Raw genomic sequence first — 14616 nt, forward strand, 5'->3', positions numbered from 1 at the left:
CTTAGTGGGAGGAATGTCAGAGAATTTGTGAACATGTTTAAAAACCACCAGACAGCGGAAGGAGTTACCATCCCTCTGTCGGGGAGAACAGAAAGAGTTAATATTACAAGGATCAAGGACTGTGGAGTCAGAGCCATAAAGACCAGTGCTGGAGGTATGTGCTGGAATCACAAAAAGAGATGGAAGGGGAATCTAAGTCTTGCCATTCCAGGCCCAGTGATCCCACAGAAACAGTCCTAATTATTCCATCATACATATTGGTTCTTGTTGCCTGCATCTTATATAACTATGGCTGATTTGACAAAGTACTGACTGGTACACTAGTAAATTGATGAGTAGATTACTGATTTTTGTTATGACAGTATTTTTCCATGAACAGCTCTATGAAAACAGGCTATCTGCTTTGTAGAAAATAAATCTTTAGGAGTTTGATATATGGCAGCCTCTTTGATAAGTCAGGATCATTAGAAAAAGCAATTGTGCCAAATTAAAATAAACTAAGAGACATAATAACCAAATGCAATGTGTGGTCTTGACTTAGATAAATCAATTGTAAAGGACATTTTTTTAGCCAATTGTGGAAATCTGAATATGATCTGGGTATTAGATGAGATAAAAATTTACTGAACAGGAAAGATGAGGATCATTGACTAAGAAAAGCAGCTTATGAAACAGGATGTACAATATTAATATGTACTAAGGTATTAATGGTGATGATCCCTAAGGGAGTGGGAATGTAATGTTTGTTTTTATTTTATTTTGCTCGTTTTGTGTTCTAATTTTCTATAATACATGTGCATTATTTCTGTAACTATAAAAAAGTTATTCTACTAAAAACCTTTAAAAAAATTATGACATACTGGTGGGCTCACAATCACATAGAAACTGTCTCTCAGATTTACAATTTCAGAAATGCAATGTCAGACTGAGAAACAAAATTTATTTTCATGGACCCTGAATCCAGACAGAAGCCAGAGATAGAGATATAACCCCTTATGGGAATCAACATACTTTCTCTTGGATTTAAAAAGATATTAGTGATTCTGAACAAAGCACTAAGGAAAAGGAAATTAAAGAGTCTCCTTCTAAATTAATTTCCTTTCTCTTGTCTCAGCACATGAAAATATCCAAGTCCCTCCATCTTAAACTAAACATGACACTCCCCATGGTTCTATCCTTGATATTCTTCTTTTTATTTTTATTTTATATATTTCTACAAAGCAGACCATCATCTATAGTGATGACTCCCAGATACATATCTTCATTCCTGCTTGCTCCCCTAAGAATAGATAAATGTTTCCATTGGAATTCCCATGGGACCCTAGAATTCAACATATCTAGCATTAAATTTAATCATTTTTCTTCTTGCAAAACATATTATTAATTCTACATTTCTAATCCTTATTAATGATAGTGATATCAAACATGATGGTCATCCCAAATTTCCTCCATAATCCTAGCACCCATACACATGACTAGTCATTCACAGATGCCCTGATAATCTATCTATGCAGAAAATCTATGTAGCTACTAAGACTAATAAGTGAGTTTTCAAGGTTTCAGGATAAAAGATCAATGTTTGAAAATCAGCTGTATTTCTATTAGCAACCATTGGAAATTGCAATTAAAATATATTTTTATAATAGGGTAAAAATATGAACTACTTAAGGATAAATCTGTCAAAATATGGACACTGAAAACTACAAAATATTGAAAAGAGAAATTAAGAAGATCTAACTAGATGGGGAAATACGTCATGTCTGTGGATCAGAAGACTTAATTAAGATGGCATTATTCTAAAATGGATGTATAGATTCAAATAATTGCAATCAAAATCCCAGAAGTTTTTTTGTAGAAGTTGACAATTATAAAATTCACTTGGAAATGCAAAGGAACTAAAATAGCCAAAATAACTTTGAAAAAGAACAAATTTCTTCTGCCTTACTTAAAAATTTAGCATAAAACTATGGTAACCTAGATACAAGTATTGGCTCCAAAACAGGTAGATTGATCTATGGAATAGAATAGATAGTACAGAAATATACCAATACATATACAGTTAATTGATTTTCCACAAAGCTTCAAACACAATTCAGTGGACAGTCTTTTTAACAGATATTCATATATATAATACATATACATATATATATACTTCAATTGAATTTTGCACCATATACAAATATTAACTCAGAAATGGATTACAGATATAAATGTAAAATATAACGCTATAAAATTTATAAAGCAAAGCATAAGAAAAAATTTCTGCGCTTTATGTTAGGTCAAGATTTCTTAGATAAGATATCAAAAGCGCAATCCATAAAATAAAATATTAATAATTTGGGCTTCATCAAAATGAAGAACTTCTGTTCTCCAAAAGACACCATAAAAAGAAAATAAAGACCAAACCACAGACTGGGAGAAAATATTTGAAAATTTCATATCTGATAAAGGACTTTTATCCAAATACAAAGACAACTATTAGAACATAACAGGTAAAAAACAATTAAAAAGAGTAAATGATTTGAACATTTTGTCAAAAAAGGTTTACTAATGGCAGATAAGCACATGAATGATGCTCAGCATTATCCATCATTAAGGAAATGCAAACAAAAACCATAATGTGATCCTACTACACACCCATTAGAATGTCTAAAATAGAAAGACTGGTCATACCAAGTCATACCAAGTACTGGGGGGCTATGAGAATACATGCTGCTGATGGGAATGTAAACTGACACTACTCTGAAAAACCATTTGATAGTTTCTTAAGTTAAACATACACTTACTAGATAACCCAGCCATTCCAATTCTGGGTATTTACCCAAAAGAAATAGAAGTATATATACCCAAAAATACTTATAGATGGATGTTTACAGCAGCTTTATTTGTAATAGCCAAAAACTGGAAATAATCCAAATGTCCATCGCTGGGTCCGTGGATATAAAAACTGTGGTTCATCTATCTAGACAATGGAAGACCACTCAGCAGTAGCAAAAGAATGAACTACCGAGACATCAACAACTTGGAATGAATTTCAAAATGATTATGCTGCCACCTCTTTTTTTTAGTAAACATGTATATAAACCTAATGGAATAAATAACGATTTAATGTTCTTATAATCTGCACACATTTATGCATTGTGATTATCTACTTGTCATCTTGTTGGAGGAGGTCATCAAGAGAACATGACTGTCAGGTGACCCATGAGCTAGACCTAGGCAACTAGAGGCTCCTCACCCCCTCCCCTGCTGGAGTCATTTCAAATGCAGCCTTGAGACAGTAATACGTTGTTGAGACCATCTGGATGGTATACGTGACTGAACCCAGTTAAAACCTCTATATAAATTTTTAAGATTCTGGTGGGTGGGTATGGAGATCTACTCAACTTGGGGCTGCCCAAGATAAGTTTCATATGTAAGTTCCCTTGCTTATTAAAACTGCCACCTGCCTTGGAGAAATGTCTATGTAGGTCTTCTGCCCATTTTTTGATTAGGTTTTTGGGTTTTTTGATATTAAGCTATATGAGCTGCTTGTATATTTTGGAAATTAATCCCTTGTCTGTAGCATTGTTTGCAAATATTTTCTCCCAGTCCGTAGGTTGTCTTTTCACTTTGTTTATGGTTTTCTTTGCTGTGCAGAAGCTTTTAAGTTTAATTAGGTCCCATTTGTTTATTTTTGCTTTTATTTCCGTTGCTCTAGGAAACGTATCCAAAAATATATTGCTGTGATTTATGTCAGAGAATGTTCTGTCTATGTTTTCCTCTAGGAGGTTTATTATAGCTGGTCTTACATTTAGGTCTTTAATCCATTTTGAGTTTATTTTTGTATATGGTGTTAGAGAATGTTCTAATTTCATTCTTTTGCATGTAGCTGTTCAGTTTTCCCAGCACCACTCATTAAAGAGACTGCCTTTCTCCACTGTATATTCTTGCCTCCTTTGTTGTAGATTAATTGCCCGTAGGTATGTAGGCTTACTTCTGGGCTTCCTATTTTGTTCCATTGATCTATGTGTCTGTTTTTGTGCCAGTGCCATATTGGTTTTTTTTTTAAAGCAAAATGATATATCATTTTATTCTCATTAGATTGGCAAAAATTAAGAAGTCCATATTGTTTTGATTACTGTAGCTTTGTAGTATAGTCTGAAGTCAGGGAGCCTGATTCCTCCAGCTCCGCTTTTATTTCTCAAGACTGTTTCGGCTATTCAGGGTCTTTTGTGTTCCCATACAAATTAAAAAAATTTTTTTCTAGGTATGGAAGCATCGACAGATGAATGAATAAAGAAGACGTGGTATATATACACAATGGAATATTGCTCAGCCATTAAAAAAAACCTAAATAATGCCATTAGCAGCAACATGGATGGACCTAGATAGATGGATCATACTAAGTGAAGTAAGTCACACAGAGAAAGACAAATACCATATGATATCACTTATATGTGGAATCCAAAAAAAAATGATACCAATGAACTTATTTACAAAATAGAAATAGACCCATAGACATAGAAAACAAAATTTTTGTTACCAAAGGGGATAGCAAGGGCAGGGAGAGAGATAAATTAGGAGTTTGGGACTAACATATACACACTACTATATATAAAATAGGTAAATAACAAGGACCTACTGTATAGCACAGGGAACTATACTCAATATCTTATAATAACCTATAATGGAAAAGAATCTGAAAAAGAATGTGTGTGTGTGTGTGTGTGTGTGTGTGTGTGTGTAACTGAATCACTTTGTTATACACTTGAAACCAACACAACACTGTAAATTAACTGAACTTCAATTTAAAAAATAAATATATATGTTAATTAAAAACAAAAGCAAAAACTTGCCACCTGCCAGTCTGGAGTAGCCTGCCCCTTTCTTCAGTCTCTCCTTGCCCTTCGGGGCTGGGGGTGGAGGCAGTTTCACATTTCACCAGGGAAGCTCCTGCGGTTTTAAAACAATGCATCTAAATTTAAGTCCTAAATTAAACTGAACTGAGGACCCCACCTGCCCCAATTTCAGTAATAACTAAACTAAACGTTTTTACATTCCAAAGCAGAACACTGCAATTCTCATTGTTTGCCATTATGAATTAATTTTAATAGATAAAACCCTTTTAGGGTTTCTTAATAATAGCATTTATTGGTGAGTTAGGACATTCAAATATGTGAGCACAGCCTGTGAGATGTGTTTTGATGAACAGCAGACTCTAGCCCTGGGTTTGAGCTTCACCCAGCTCAGCAACTTTCAAGTTTCCAAAGTTTTTCACATACAAAATTTTGGTCCTCACAAAAATCCTGTATGTATGATAGGTGAATGAGGCATTAATACAGTGCTTGGCACATGGTAAACATTCCACAAATAATAGCTACTAGTAGCTATTTTCATACAAATATTTAACTTTTCAAAAGATTTTTGAGTCCTAGTTCAAATTTACACCAAGAGTTCTTGGTTTCTTTCTTGGCCTTATAGCAAAATCATCCTCATATTGTCCTGTAGATAATAATTTCCTACTTAGACATAAGCCTTTATTGACTGCGCTGAAGTGGTCATTTTCAGCAGTATGTAAACTCTCCCAAGGGGTTGAGATATAATCTTGACTTTCCTGTGTGATAGGGAAAGTTAAAATGCCTTCTCATTTCTGAAATTGCCAGATTCTTACTAAGTATGAACATGAGTAGAAAAAATACACACAGAAAATATTCAGAAATGTGTGGACTCCAGAAGGACAAAATTTTTAAAAAAACCAAAAAACCTTTTTAGTTATAACTGTTAGAGGTTTACACATTAATAAAAATGCCTATTCCCCTGTATTTAGACTTGCTACAAAACACTATAGACTTTGGGTATAAGACTTGGTTATGGATAGAAAGAGAGAAGACTGAACGTGTGTTCCTCTGGAGGAGGAACTAGTAATGTGGCCTCTTTATACCTTCTCTAGGGCAGACACCACTGAAGTATATGCATCAGTAGATCTATTTACAAGCCTATTTTTTATATCAACTTGGAAGCAGGCCCCATTTCACATGAAAATCTAAATGTCAGAAGTCTAGGTAATTTTCATTCTCGACACTCCTCTAAAGTTTATTATCTTTTTTATTATGATACCACAGAGGATACTTTAGGTCAGAAATGAAGCAATATACCCACATACAGTTTATGAAATGACACTAACCTTCTATTTCTGATTCATCTTCCTTTACTGCCTCATGTTGTTTTAGTAAAGAATGCTTCAAAAGGTTCCATTTCTAATCAAAATTTTTCATATCACTACTAAGAGGCTAAATATCTTTTTTTAATTCATTGATTGATAACAGCATAGAATTTTCTTATAGCTGGTTCAGTCATGCTGAGATTTGTGGCCAAACTTTCCACCATCTGGAAAGGTGTTGATTGGCCCCTGAGTGTACGCAACAGTTTACATAACGTCATTATGTTCATTTTTCTTAATTTTTTACTTTATCAATTCAATATTCTTTATATGTTTTTTAAAATTCTTATAATTTGTATTTGTTTGCTAAACCTGCCATAACAACCAAAGTACTACAACCTGGGTGGCACAAACAACAGATAGTTTTTGTAGGCTTTTTTGTTGTTGTTTTTGGCCAAGCCACGTGGCTTGTGGGATCTTAATTCCCTGACTAGGGATCGAACCCGTGCCCCCTGCAGTGGAAGCACGGAGTCCTAACCACTGGACCACCAGGGAATTCCCATAACAGATAGTTTCTGTCTCATAGTTCTAGAGGCTAGAAGTCTGAGATCAAGGTGTCAGCAGAGTTTACTCTTTCTAGGGGCTGTCAAGGAGCATCTGTTCCATGCCTCTCCTCTAGCTTCTGGTGGTTTGCAGTAATTTTTGGCATTCCTTGACTCGTATAAGCACCACCCCAATCTTTGCCTTCATTGTCACATGATGTTCTCCCTGTGTGGGTATCTGTGCCCATACTTCCCCTTTTTATAAGGATACCAGTCACATTAGATTAGGGCCCACCCTAATGACTTCATCTTATCTAATTACATCTGCAATGACCTATTTCCAAATAAGGTCACATTCTCAGCTACTGGGGTCAGGACATATGAATTTTGGGGAGACACAATTCAACCCCTAGCAGACATATATATATATATATATACCTTGCTACATACGAAAGTTTTTAGCATTTCATTAGTATACTTACATTTGCTTTCTTCATGTCTGTTTTCATAAGATGAAAACAAGTTTCTTAAGACCATCAACAATATGGAGCAATATAATAGTTAGATAGAAATACTAAGGTTAAATCACTTCAACCAATGGTTCAATTGCAGACCCTCTAGTTTATGCTCAGCCACCCTTACCCAGCATCTTTTGGGTTTTGGTTGCTGTTTTCTAACAGTAGACATACATAGATAGACACTGCCTCCTGATAAATTTTATAAATATGAAATAACATGTACGGCCTCTAGCTCTGTGTGCAGCTCACTGGTTTTGGTGATCAAGTTTTAAACAGTAACAGCTCTGTGATATGCAGCAAGTGGGACTACTTAAGCTTGTTTCACAAGTATTGACAAGCAGGGTAGAAAATAGGTTTCATTTCTCTCTTAGTGCCAACTCTAGTCAATTGGTAAATTGAATTACTAACCAGCTTAATTGAAGATTCTAATGCCCAGGAAATAGCAGGTTATGGTAGATTCTTAATGTTTGCTATTAGCTGGGATATAAGAGGTAGTTTAGTCATCACATGACCCATCACCCTGGCTCTAAGTCACCATAAAGCACCCAAGATAATCCAAGTCCCCCAAAGACAATTGTAACCTAGATTGAGGTGTTACGATTATTCTGTCCCTCAGATCCTGCTTCCCCCTGATTTCTTGTTTATGAATTATCTTCCTGCCCCCATACTATCTAATGTCCTACTAATACTAACAATCTCTGTCCCCACTTCGTTGGCTCTTGAAAATCAGCCTTGTGCTTCATTCTTTGGTTTGCCTCTCTCAACTTTTGCACCAACTATCTTCCAGGTGCTATAGTCTGGAAGCAAATTAGGTTCTGTGAGTCAAAGCCCTTTTCATAAGATTCCAAAGGCAGAAATACAGTGAGCTCCATATTCCTGAGACTCTCAGCTGTGGCCGCTGTCAAGAAAGTCGTGGAAATACAAGATCGTTCTTCCTACACCAGCATTCCAGTGTCCATTCTCTGGTTCCATGAATTGAGAGGCAGGTTTGGTGAGAGCAGGGGCTTCTTGCAGCAAGGCTGCATTAGAGGCCTCAGACTCAGTGGCTTGCCTAGTGGAACAGTGATGCAGTCTTCCTAAAGATGTTTCTGGAAACCCAACCTAGCTCGCTTCCTTAAGCCTAATTATATTTAAAGCACCAATTTTGGGGAAGTAAACTTCTTTCTGCCTCAGACACATAAACTATTCATAATTACAGTAGATTTAAATGAATATGAGGGATGGGCAGAGTCATGAAAAGTTTATGGCAATTTCAAACTGAGCATTAGGCATTAGACTTTGGACATATTTATTATTTTCTTTGGATTAATTCCTTGTGGGATTTTTCATTGGATACTTTACACCACATAAAATCCCAGCCACACGCAATCTCACCCCTCCTTTCTAGATTGCTTCTGACTTTCCAAATTCTCCCTAAATGCAGAGAAATTCACTCTCCTCATTTCCCAACCCAAACCTAGTTCTCAGGCTCATTTTGTATATCCAAACCGACCAGCATGCATAGCAACTCAAAATAATTTCCGTAACAGGAACCACTCTCTTATATGGCAGTGGTGCTTATACACAACTTTTTCATTCATTAGATAACAGTAGTTGATATGGAAGCCAATGGAACAAGAGCTGATATGTCACATGAGAAGTTTAAGGTGTGACCATATGGTGTTATCAGAGAATATCAAGGTTCCTCCATCACATGACATGACAACAGCATTATGTTCTTCCCAAAGCGGTACCACTGGGAGCAGAATGAAAAGCCAAGTCAGTATCCAACAGCCTGTTTGCTCTCTCTCCCTCTCATCTCCAACCCTCAGCTATGGAAATCGATCCTGCCTGGGCACTTCCAATATGAATATACAAGTCTGTTTTTCAATCCAATGTTGTTTTTCCCAGTGGTTATTTCAACTGTTATGTTTCTTTCTATCTGTTCCTTTTTCGCCATTTTAGAATCTCTATTCTCCATATTTCAGAACTCCTGATGCTGCCTCCAAATCTGGCAGCTTCTTCCCCATGATTTCATTCTCTTTGTATTTTTGCTGTTTTACAATGTGTCTTCTACTTGACCCTCCAGGATGATCTCTATAGTGACTAATCTCTCCTCAATTCATACACTCAGTTTTTAAATTTAAAAATTATCAGATTTTTAAGTTTCAGTCTTAAGTTTCAGTTTTAAGTCTTATAAAGCTATAATAGAATCTCTTCGAGCTTTCTTTTAAAACATTTTGTTGTGGTTATTCTAATAGTCATCTGTCTCCTCTAACAGTTTTATTACTATACTAGAAGCTTTCCTATTCTTTTTATTCATTGTCTCTCTCTTTCTCTCTCTCTCTCTCTCTCTCTCTCTCTCTCTGTCTCTCTCTCTCCTTGTTCTATCTCAAAAACACTGCTGCTGGGTCCGCTTAGATTGTGATGATTTCCTTAGCATACCCATGAGTTTATTTACATAACAAGCTACTAGGGTACCTGGGAGTGATGGAAACCCACAAGTGGTAGGAAGTACTGCTCTTCACAGACAGGGACATGAAACTGGAAACTCTTCAGTTCTTTCTGCAAACACAGGAAGAAGCTTGATTGCTGATCTCTGACATAAGGAGGATCACAAGGCCCCTCCAAAGATTTGACAATCAGCAGGTCTTCCTAGAACGACAATGAATGGAATGACAGGGCTTTTCCTCCGAGGGATCCACAGAACTCAGAAGTACAAATTTTCTTCAGGAACAAAAGAATTCAGATTTTCCTCCCAGGTCAACTGCCAGGCCCAGAATCAAGAACCATCCTAAACATCCAGCCCCTGAAAAGGTCAGAGTGTTCGCACACACCCTGCAGTCTAAGCACCTGTTTCTCTACAGAGACGGAGTTGATAGTTGGATTAGAGTTGAGAGTGGATGTGTCAGGCCACCATCTCATCAGAATTCTGATCACTTTGAGGCAGATGGAAGAGATGAAAACAAAGGAGACAGGTAAGATAGATGGAAACAGCCAATATTATTTGATTTATGTCTTATCACTTTCCACAAAAGATTTAATATGACTTAATGGCAGAGTATGTGCAGTAAAACAGTAAAATGTAAATAGAGATTAAAAATAAGAACCAAGCAAAACATAACTTAGAAGAGGAGATCTAGACAAGGAAAAACAAAATAAGTAACTTTTACCTTGAGCTGGATTAATGGAAGTTCGTACCTTTTGACTGCTTACACCCAATTCCCCTTCCTCCAACCCCTCACCTCTGGTAAGCACAAATATGATCTCTTTACTACTTTATCTTTTGAATATTTTCCCCCTACCCATATATAATTTTAGTGAGTTAGATGTCAGCAAAGTGAGCTGAGGTTCTAAAAACAACTAAAGCCAGACATAGGTCTGCTTATGAGGGTGAGTAGTTCAGTTTATTAAATTTAAAAACTGTACTTCTAAGAAGTTGTCTCAGAACTCTATAGCATCTACAAGTTAAAAATATTATAACAGAAAAATGAAAAGATAAGAACTAGATAAATAGAAAATAGTTTGACAAATATTTTGGATAGTATTAATGCCTACCTCCTATATTGTGCTTTGAAGATACTGCATTTTTTACAAATTGAAGGTTTGTGGCAACTCTGCACCGTCACAGATGATGGTTAGCATCTTTTAGCGTTAAAGTATTTTTTAATTAAGGTATGTAATTGTTTTTTTTAGTCACAATGCTACTGTACACTTAGGAGGCTACCGTATAGTGTAAACATAACTTTTATATACCTGGAAACAACAAAACTCATCTGACTGGCTTTATTGCAATATTCACTTCATTGCAGTGGTCTGGAACTGAACCTGCAGTATTTCCATGGGATGTCTGTATATGATTCTGTCTGTCATAACTTCTTAGAAAAAAGTTTCTCCTCACCTCTACTGTATAAAAGTTTAAAATATATTTTTAAAATTTCTGTTTGAAAAAGATCAAGTTTTTTACCTGCCTATCAAATTCTACATCTCAGTGTGGCCTTACATGTAGCCCATTCACTAATAAACCTTTTTAAAGCAGTTCTTCTAACCCAGTTTTACCTTTTTCCAGAAAAGAGAATCTTGACTACAATAATAATGTATGATCTACCTCATTCAAGTACCTATCTATAAAAATACCTAGAACTATTTTTAAATTCATATCATTTGAAGGAAAAAATGGCTTAATTGAGAACTACTAATCATATACATGGAAATGAAGAAATTATACTTATCAATATACAGTTAACTTGAACTTTCTAAATAATTCTACAATTTTACCCTGAATTGACATATACAACTTTCTCTAAATAATTCTACAATTTGATCCTGATATTAACCAAAAGTTCCTTCTCAATAAGAAATTAATCTCCCTTCCCCAGCCTGGCCAAGAGAATAGACTCTGTGTTGGTCTCGTCTGGATTTATCATCTTCCAAATTCTCCTAGTAACCTTGTAATTTAAGCCTGTAATACATTTAACATATTAATCTGAGACTCTGCAAAAGCACAAGGTTCACTGAAATGAACAAAACTTTAATAACTGCTTTTGGTGGATGACGACTTTCTCTAATATGCCTTGTATTAAAGGTCATTTCTTTCTGCAAACTTAGCTCTAAGGTCTTTGTTTCTTTTTACCACCAGGATTATCCTTCTATGCTCCTGTTCTCTGCCCTGGGTGGAGCCAAGAGCTCCTATGGTAAAAAGAGACATATCTCTATTGGGGTCCAAGCAGAAAACAACTAACCCAGTGGGCACAGAAAACCTGCAGTGTCACTACTTTTGAAACACATTTGAGAGCTCCATTTGCTGCAATATCTCAAAGCTGTTATTGTTAAATAATTTAATATCCCAAACCACATGGGTTGCATACAAAGCTGCACACCACAAGCACTGTTTCATGTTTATAGAATAATATTTAAAGTCCTTTCTCACAGCCTCCCTCATTTGATGGCTGACACAACCCTGGGAAACAGGTAAATAAGACATAATTATCACCATTTTATAGCTGAGGAATATGAGAGTCTTAAATCTGTAAGTGATGGCAAAAATCATAGCCCCTAAAGTCAGATTCTAATTCCAGTGCATTCACTTGGTGTGAGTTCTTCATCCATTCATCTTAGTTTCCTCCAATCTCTTAAACCAGTTGTGAGGATTAAATGGATCAGGGATGAAAAGCACTGGTATGCTAATCGCATTTTACTACTGGATGTCCAATAAATAGCATGAATCTCCCTTTTTCCCTCCCTCAGATATCTGGGTCTGACCACTCAGCCAATAAATGGCAAAATTCAGAAGCGAATCCAACTTTCTGACTCCTGAGCAAGTAGAAAAATAGCAGCTCAAGGCCCACAAGTCCCTTGGACAATTATGCTTTATGACTTGTCGATAATGTGAAAATTTCTCCCCAGATCCAAGTTTTGTGCAGCCTGACACTTAATTTGGAAGATCTTTAAGAATACAAAACTGAGAATATCAGATTAGGGTATAAAAGTGCTATTTATTTCGAAGGAGAAAAGAAGTCACAACAAATTGTAAGTTTTAAAAAGCCTTAATTTCTCTTTCTGATTTTTGTTGTCAGTGTATAGGAATGCCAGAGATTTCTGTGCATTAATTTTGTATCCTGCAACCTTACCAAATTCATTGATTAGTTCTAGTAGTTTTCTGGTCTTTAGGATGTTCTATGTATAGTATCATGTCATCTGCAAACAGTGACAGTTTTACTTCTTCTTTTCCAATTTTTTATTTCTTTTTCTTCTCTGATTGCCGTGGCTAGGACTTCCAAAACTATGTCGCATACAAGTGGTGAGAAAGGACATCCTTGTCTTGTTACTGATCTTAGTGGAAATGCTTTCAGTTTTCACCACTAAGTATGATGTTTGCTGTGGGTTTGTCATATATGGCCTTTATTATGTTGAGGTAGGTTCCCTCTATGCCCATTTTCTGCATCTGTTGAGATGATCATATGGTTTTTATTCCTTAATTTGTTAATATGGTATATCACATTGATTGATTTGCATATATTGAAGAACCCTTGCATTCCTGGGATAAATCCCCCAATCCCATTTACCATTGCAACAAAAAGAAGAAAATATCTAGGAATAAACCTACCTAAGAAGGCAAAAGACTTGTATTCAGAAAACTATAAAACACTGATAAAAGAAATCAAAGATTACATAAACAGATGGAGAAATATAACATGTTCCTGGATTGGAAGAATCAATATTGTGAAAATGACTATACTACCCAAAGCAATCTACAGATTCAATGTAATCCCTATCAAACTACCAATGGCATTTTTCACAGAATTAGAACCAAAATTTTACAATTCATATGGAAACACAAAAGACCCCAAATAGCCAAAGCAATCTTGAGAAAAAAAAAAAACGGAGCTGGAGGAATCAGGCTCCCCAACTTCAAACTATACTGCAAAGCTACAGTAATCAAGACAGTATGGTACTGGCACAATAGCAGAAATATAGATCAACAGTACAGGATAGAAAGCCCAGAGATAAACCCACACACATATGGTCACCTAATTTACGACAAAGGAGGCAAGAACATACAATGGAGAAAAGACAGCCTCTTCAATAAGTGGTGCTGGGAAAACTGGACAGCTACATGTAAAAGAATGAAATTAGAACACTCCCTAACACCATACACAAAAATAAACTCCAAACGGATTAAAGACCTAAATGTAAGACCAGACACTATCAAACTCTTAGAGGAAAACAGGAAAAACACTCTTTGACATAAACCACAGCAAGATCTTTTTTGACCCACCTCCTAGAGTAATGGAAATAAAAACAAAAATAAACAAATGGGACCTAATTAAACTTCAAAACTTTTGCACAGCAAAGGAAGGAAACCATAAACAAGACGAAAAGACAACCTTCAGAATGGGAGAAAATATTTGCAAATGAAACAATGGACAAAGGATTAATCTCCAAAATATACAAACAGCTCATGGAGCTCAATATCAAAAAAACAAACAATTCAATTAAAAAATGGGCAGAAGACCTAAATAGACATTTCACCAAAGAAGACATACAGATGGCCAAGAGGCACATGAAAAGATGCTCAACATTGCTATTGTTAGAGAAATGCAAATCAAAACTACAGTGAGGTATCACCTCACACTGGTCAGAATGGCCATTATCAAAAAATCTAGAAACAATAAATGCTGGAAAGGGTGTGCTGAAAAAGGAACCCTCCTGTGCTGTTGGTGGGAATGTAAATTGATACAACCAACATGAAGAACAGTATAGAGTTTACTTAAAAAACTAAAAATAGAACTACCATATGACCCAGCAATCCCACTACTGGGCATATACCCTGAGAAAACCATAATTCAAAAAGAGACATGTACCACAATGTTCATTGCAGCACTATTTCCAATAGCCAGGACATGGAACCAACCTAAATGTCCATCGACAGGTG

The 14616-nt window shown here is 35.8% G+C and overlaps 1 protein-coding gene across 6 annotated transcripts in view; it reads right to left on the minus strand.

Moving 5' to 3' along the window:
• Nucleotides 1-14616, minus strand: part of GRXCR1 (glutaredoxin and cysteine rich domain containing 1) — a 336269-nt gene that overhangs the window by 164769 nt on the left and 156884 nt on the right. For 4 of the 6 annotated variants that reach the window (XR_009008475.1, XR_009008472.1, XR_009008468.1 and 1 more), the window contains 2 exons: nucleotides 9663-9836; nucleotides 4842-4935 (listed from right to left, as the gene is read on the minus strand). The exons of the other annotated variants lie outside the window; for them this stretch is intronic. The gene's annotated coding sequence lies outside the window, so the exon portion shown is untranslated. The remainder of the gene's footprint in view (nucleotides 1-4841; nucleotides 4936-9662; nucleotides 9837-14616) is intronic. 6 annotated transcript variants of the gene reach the window in all.

The sequence above is a fragment of the Balaenoptera acutorostrata genome, chromosome 5, assembly GCF_949987535.1.
Source record: "Balaenoptera acutorostrata chromosome 5, mBalAcu1.1, whole genome shotgun sequence".
NCBI classification, from domain to species: domain Eukaryota; kingdom Metazoa; phylum Chordata; class Mammalia; order Artiodactyla; family Balaenopteridae; genus Balaenoptera; species Balaenoptera acutorostrata.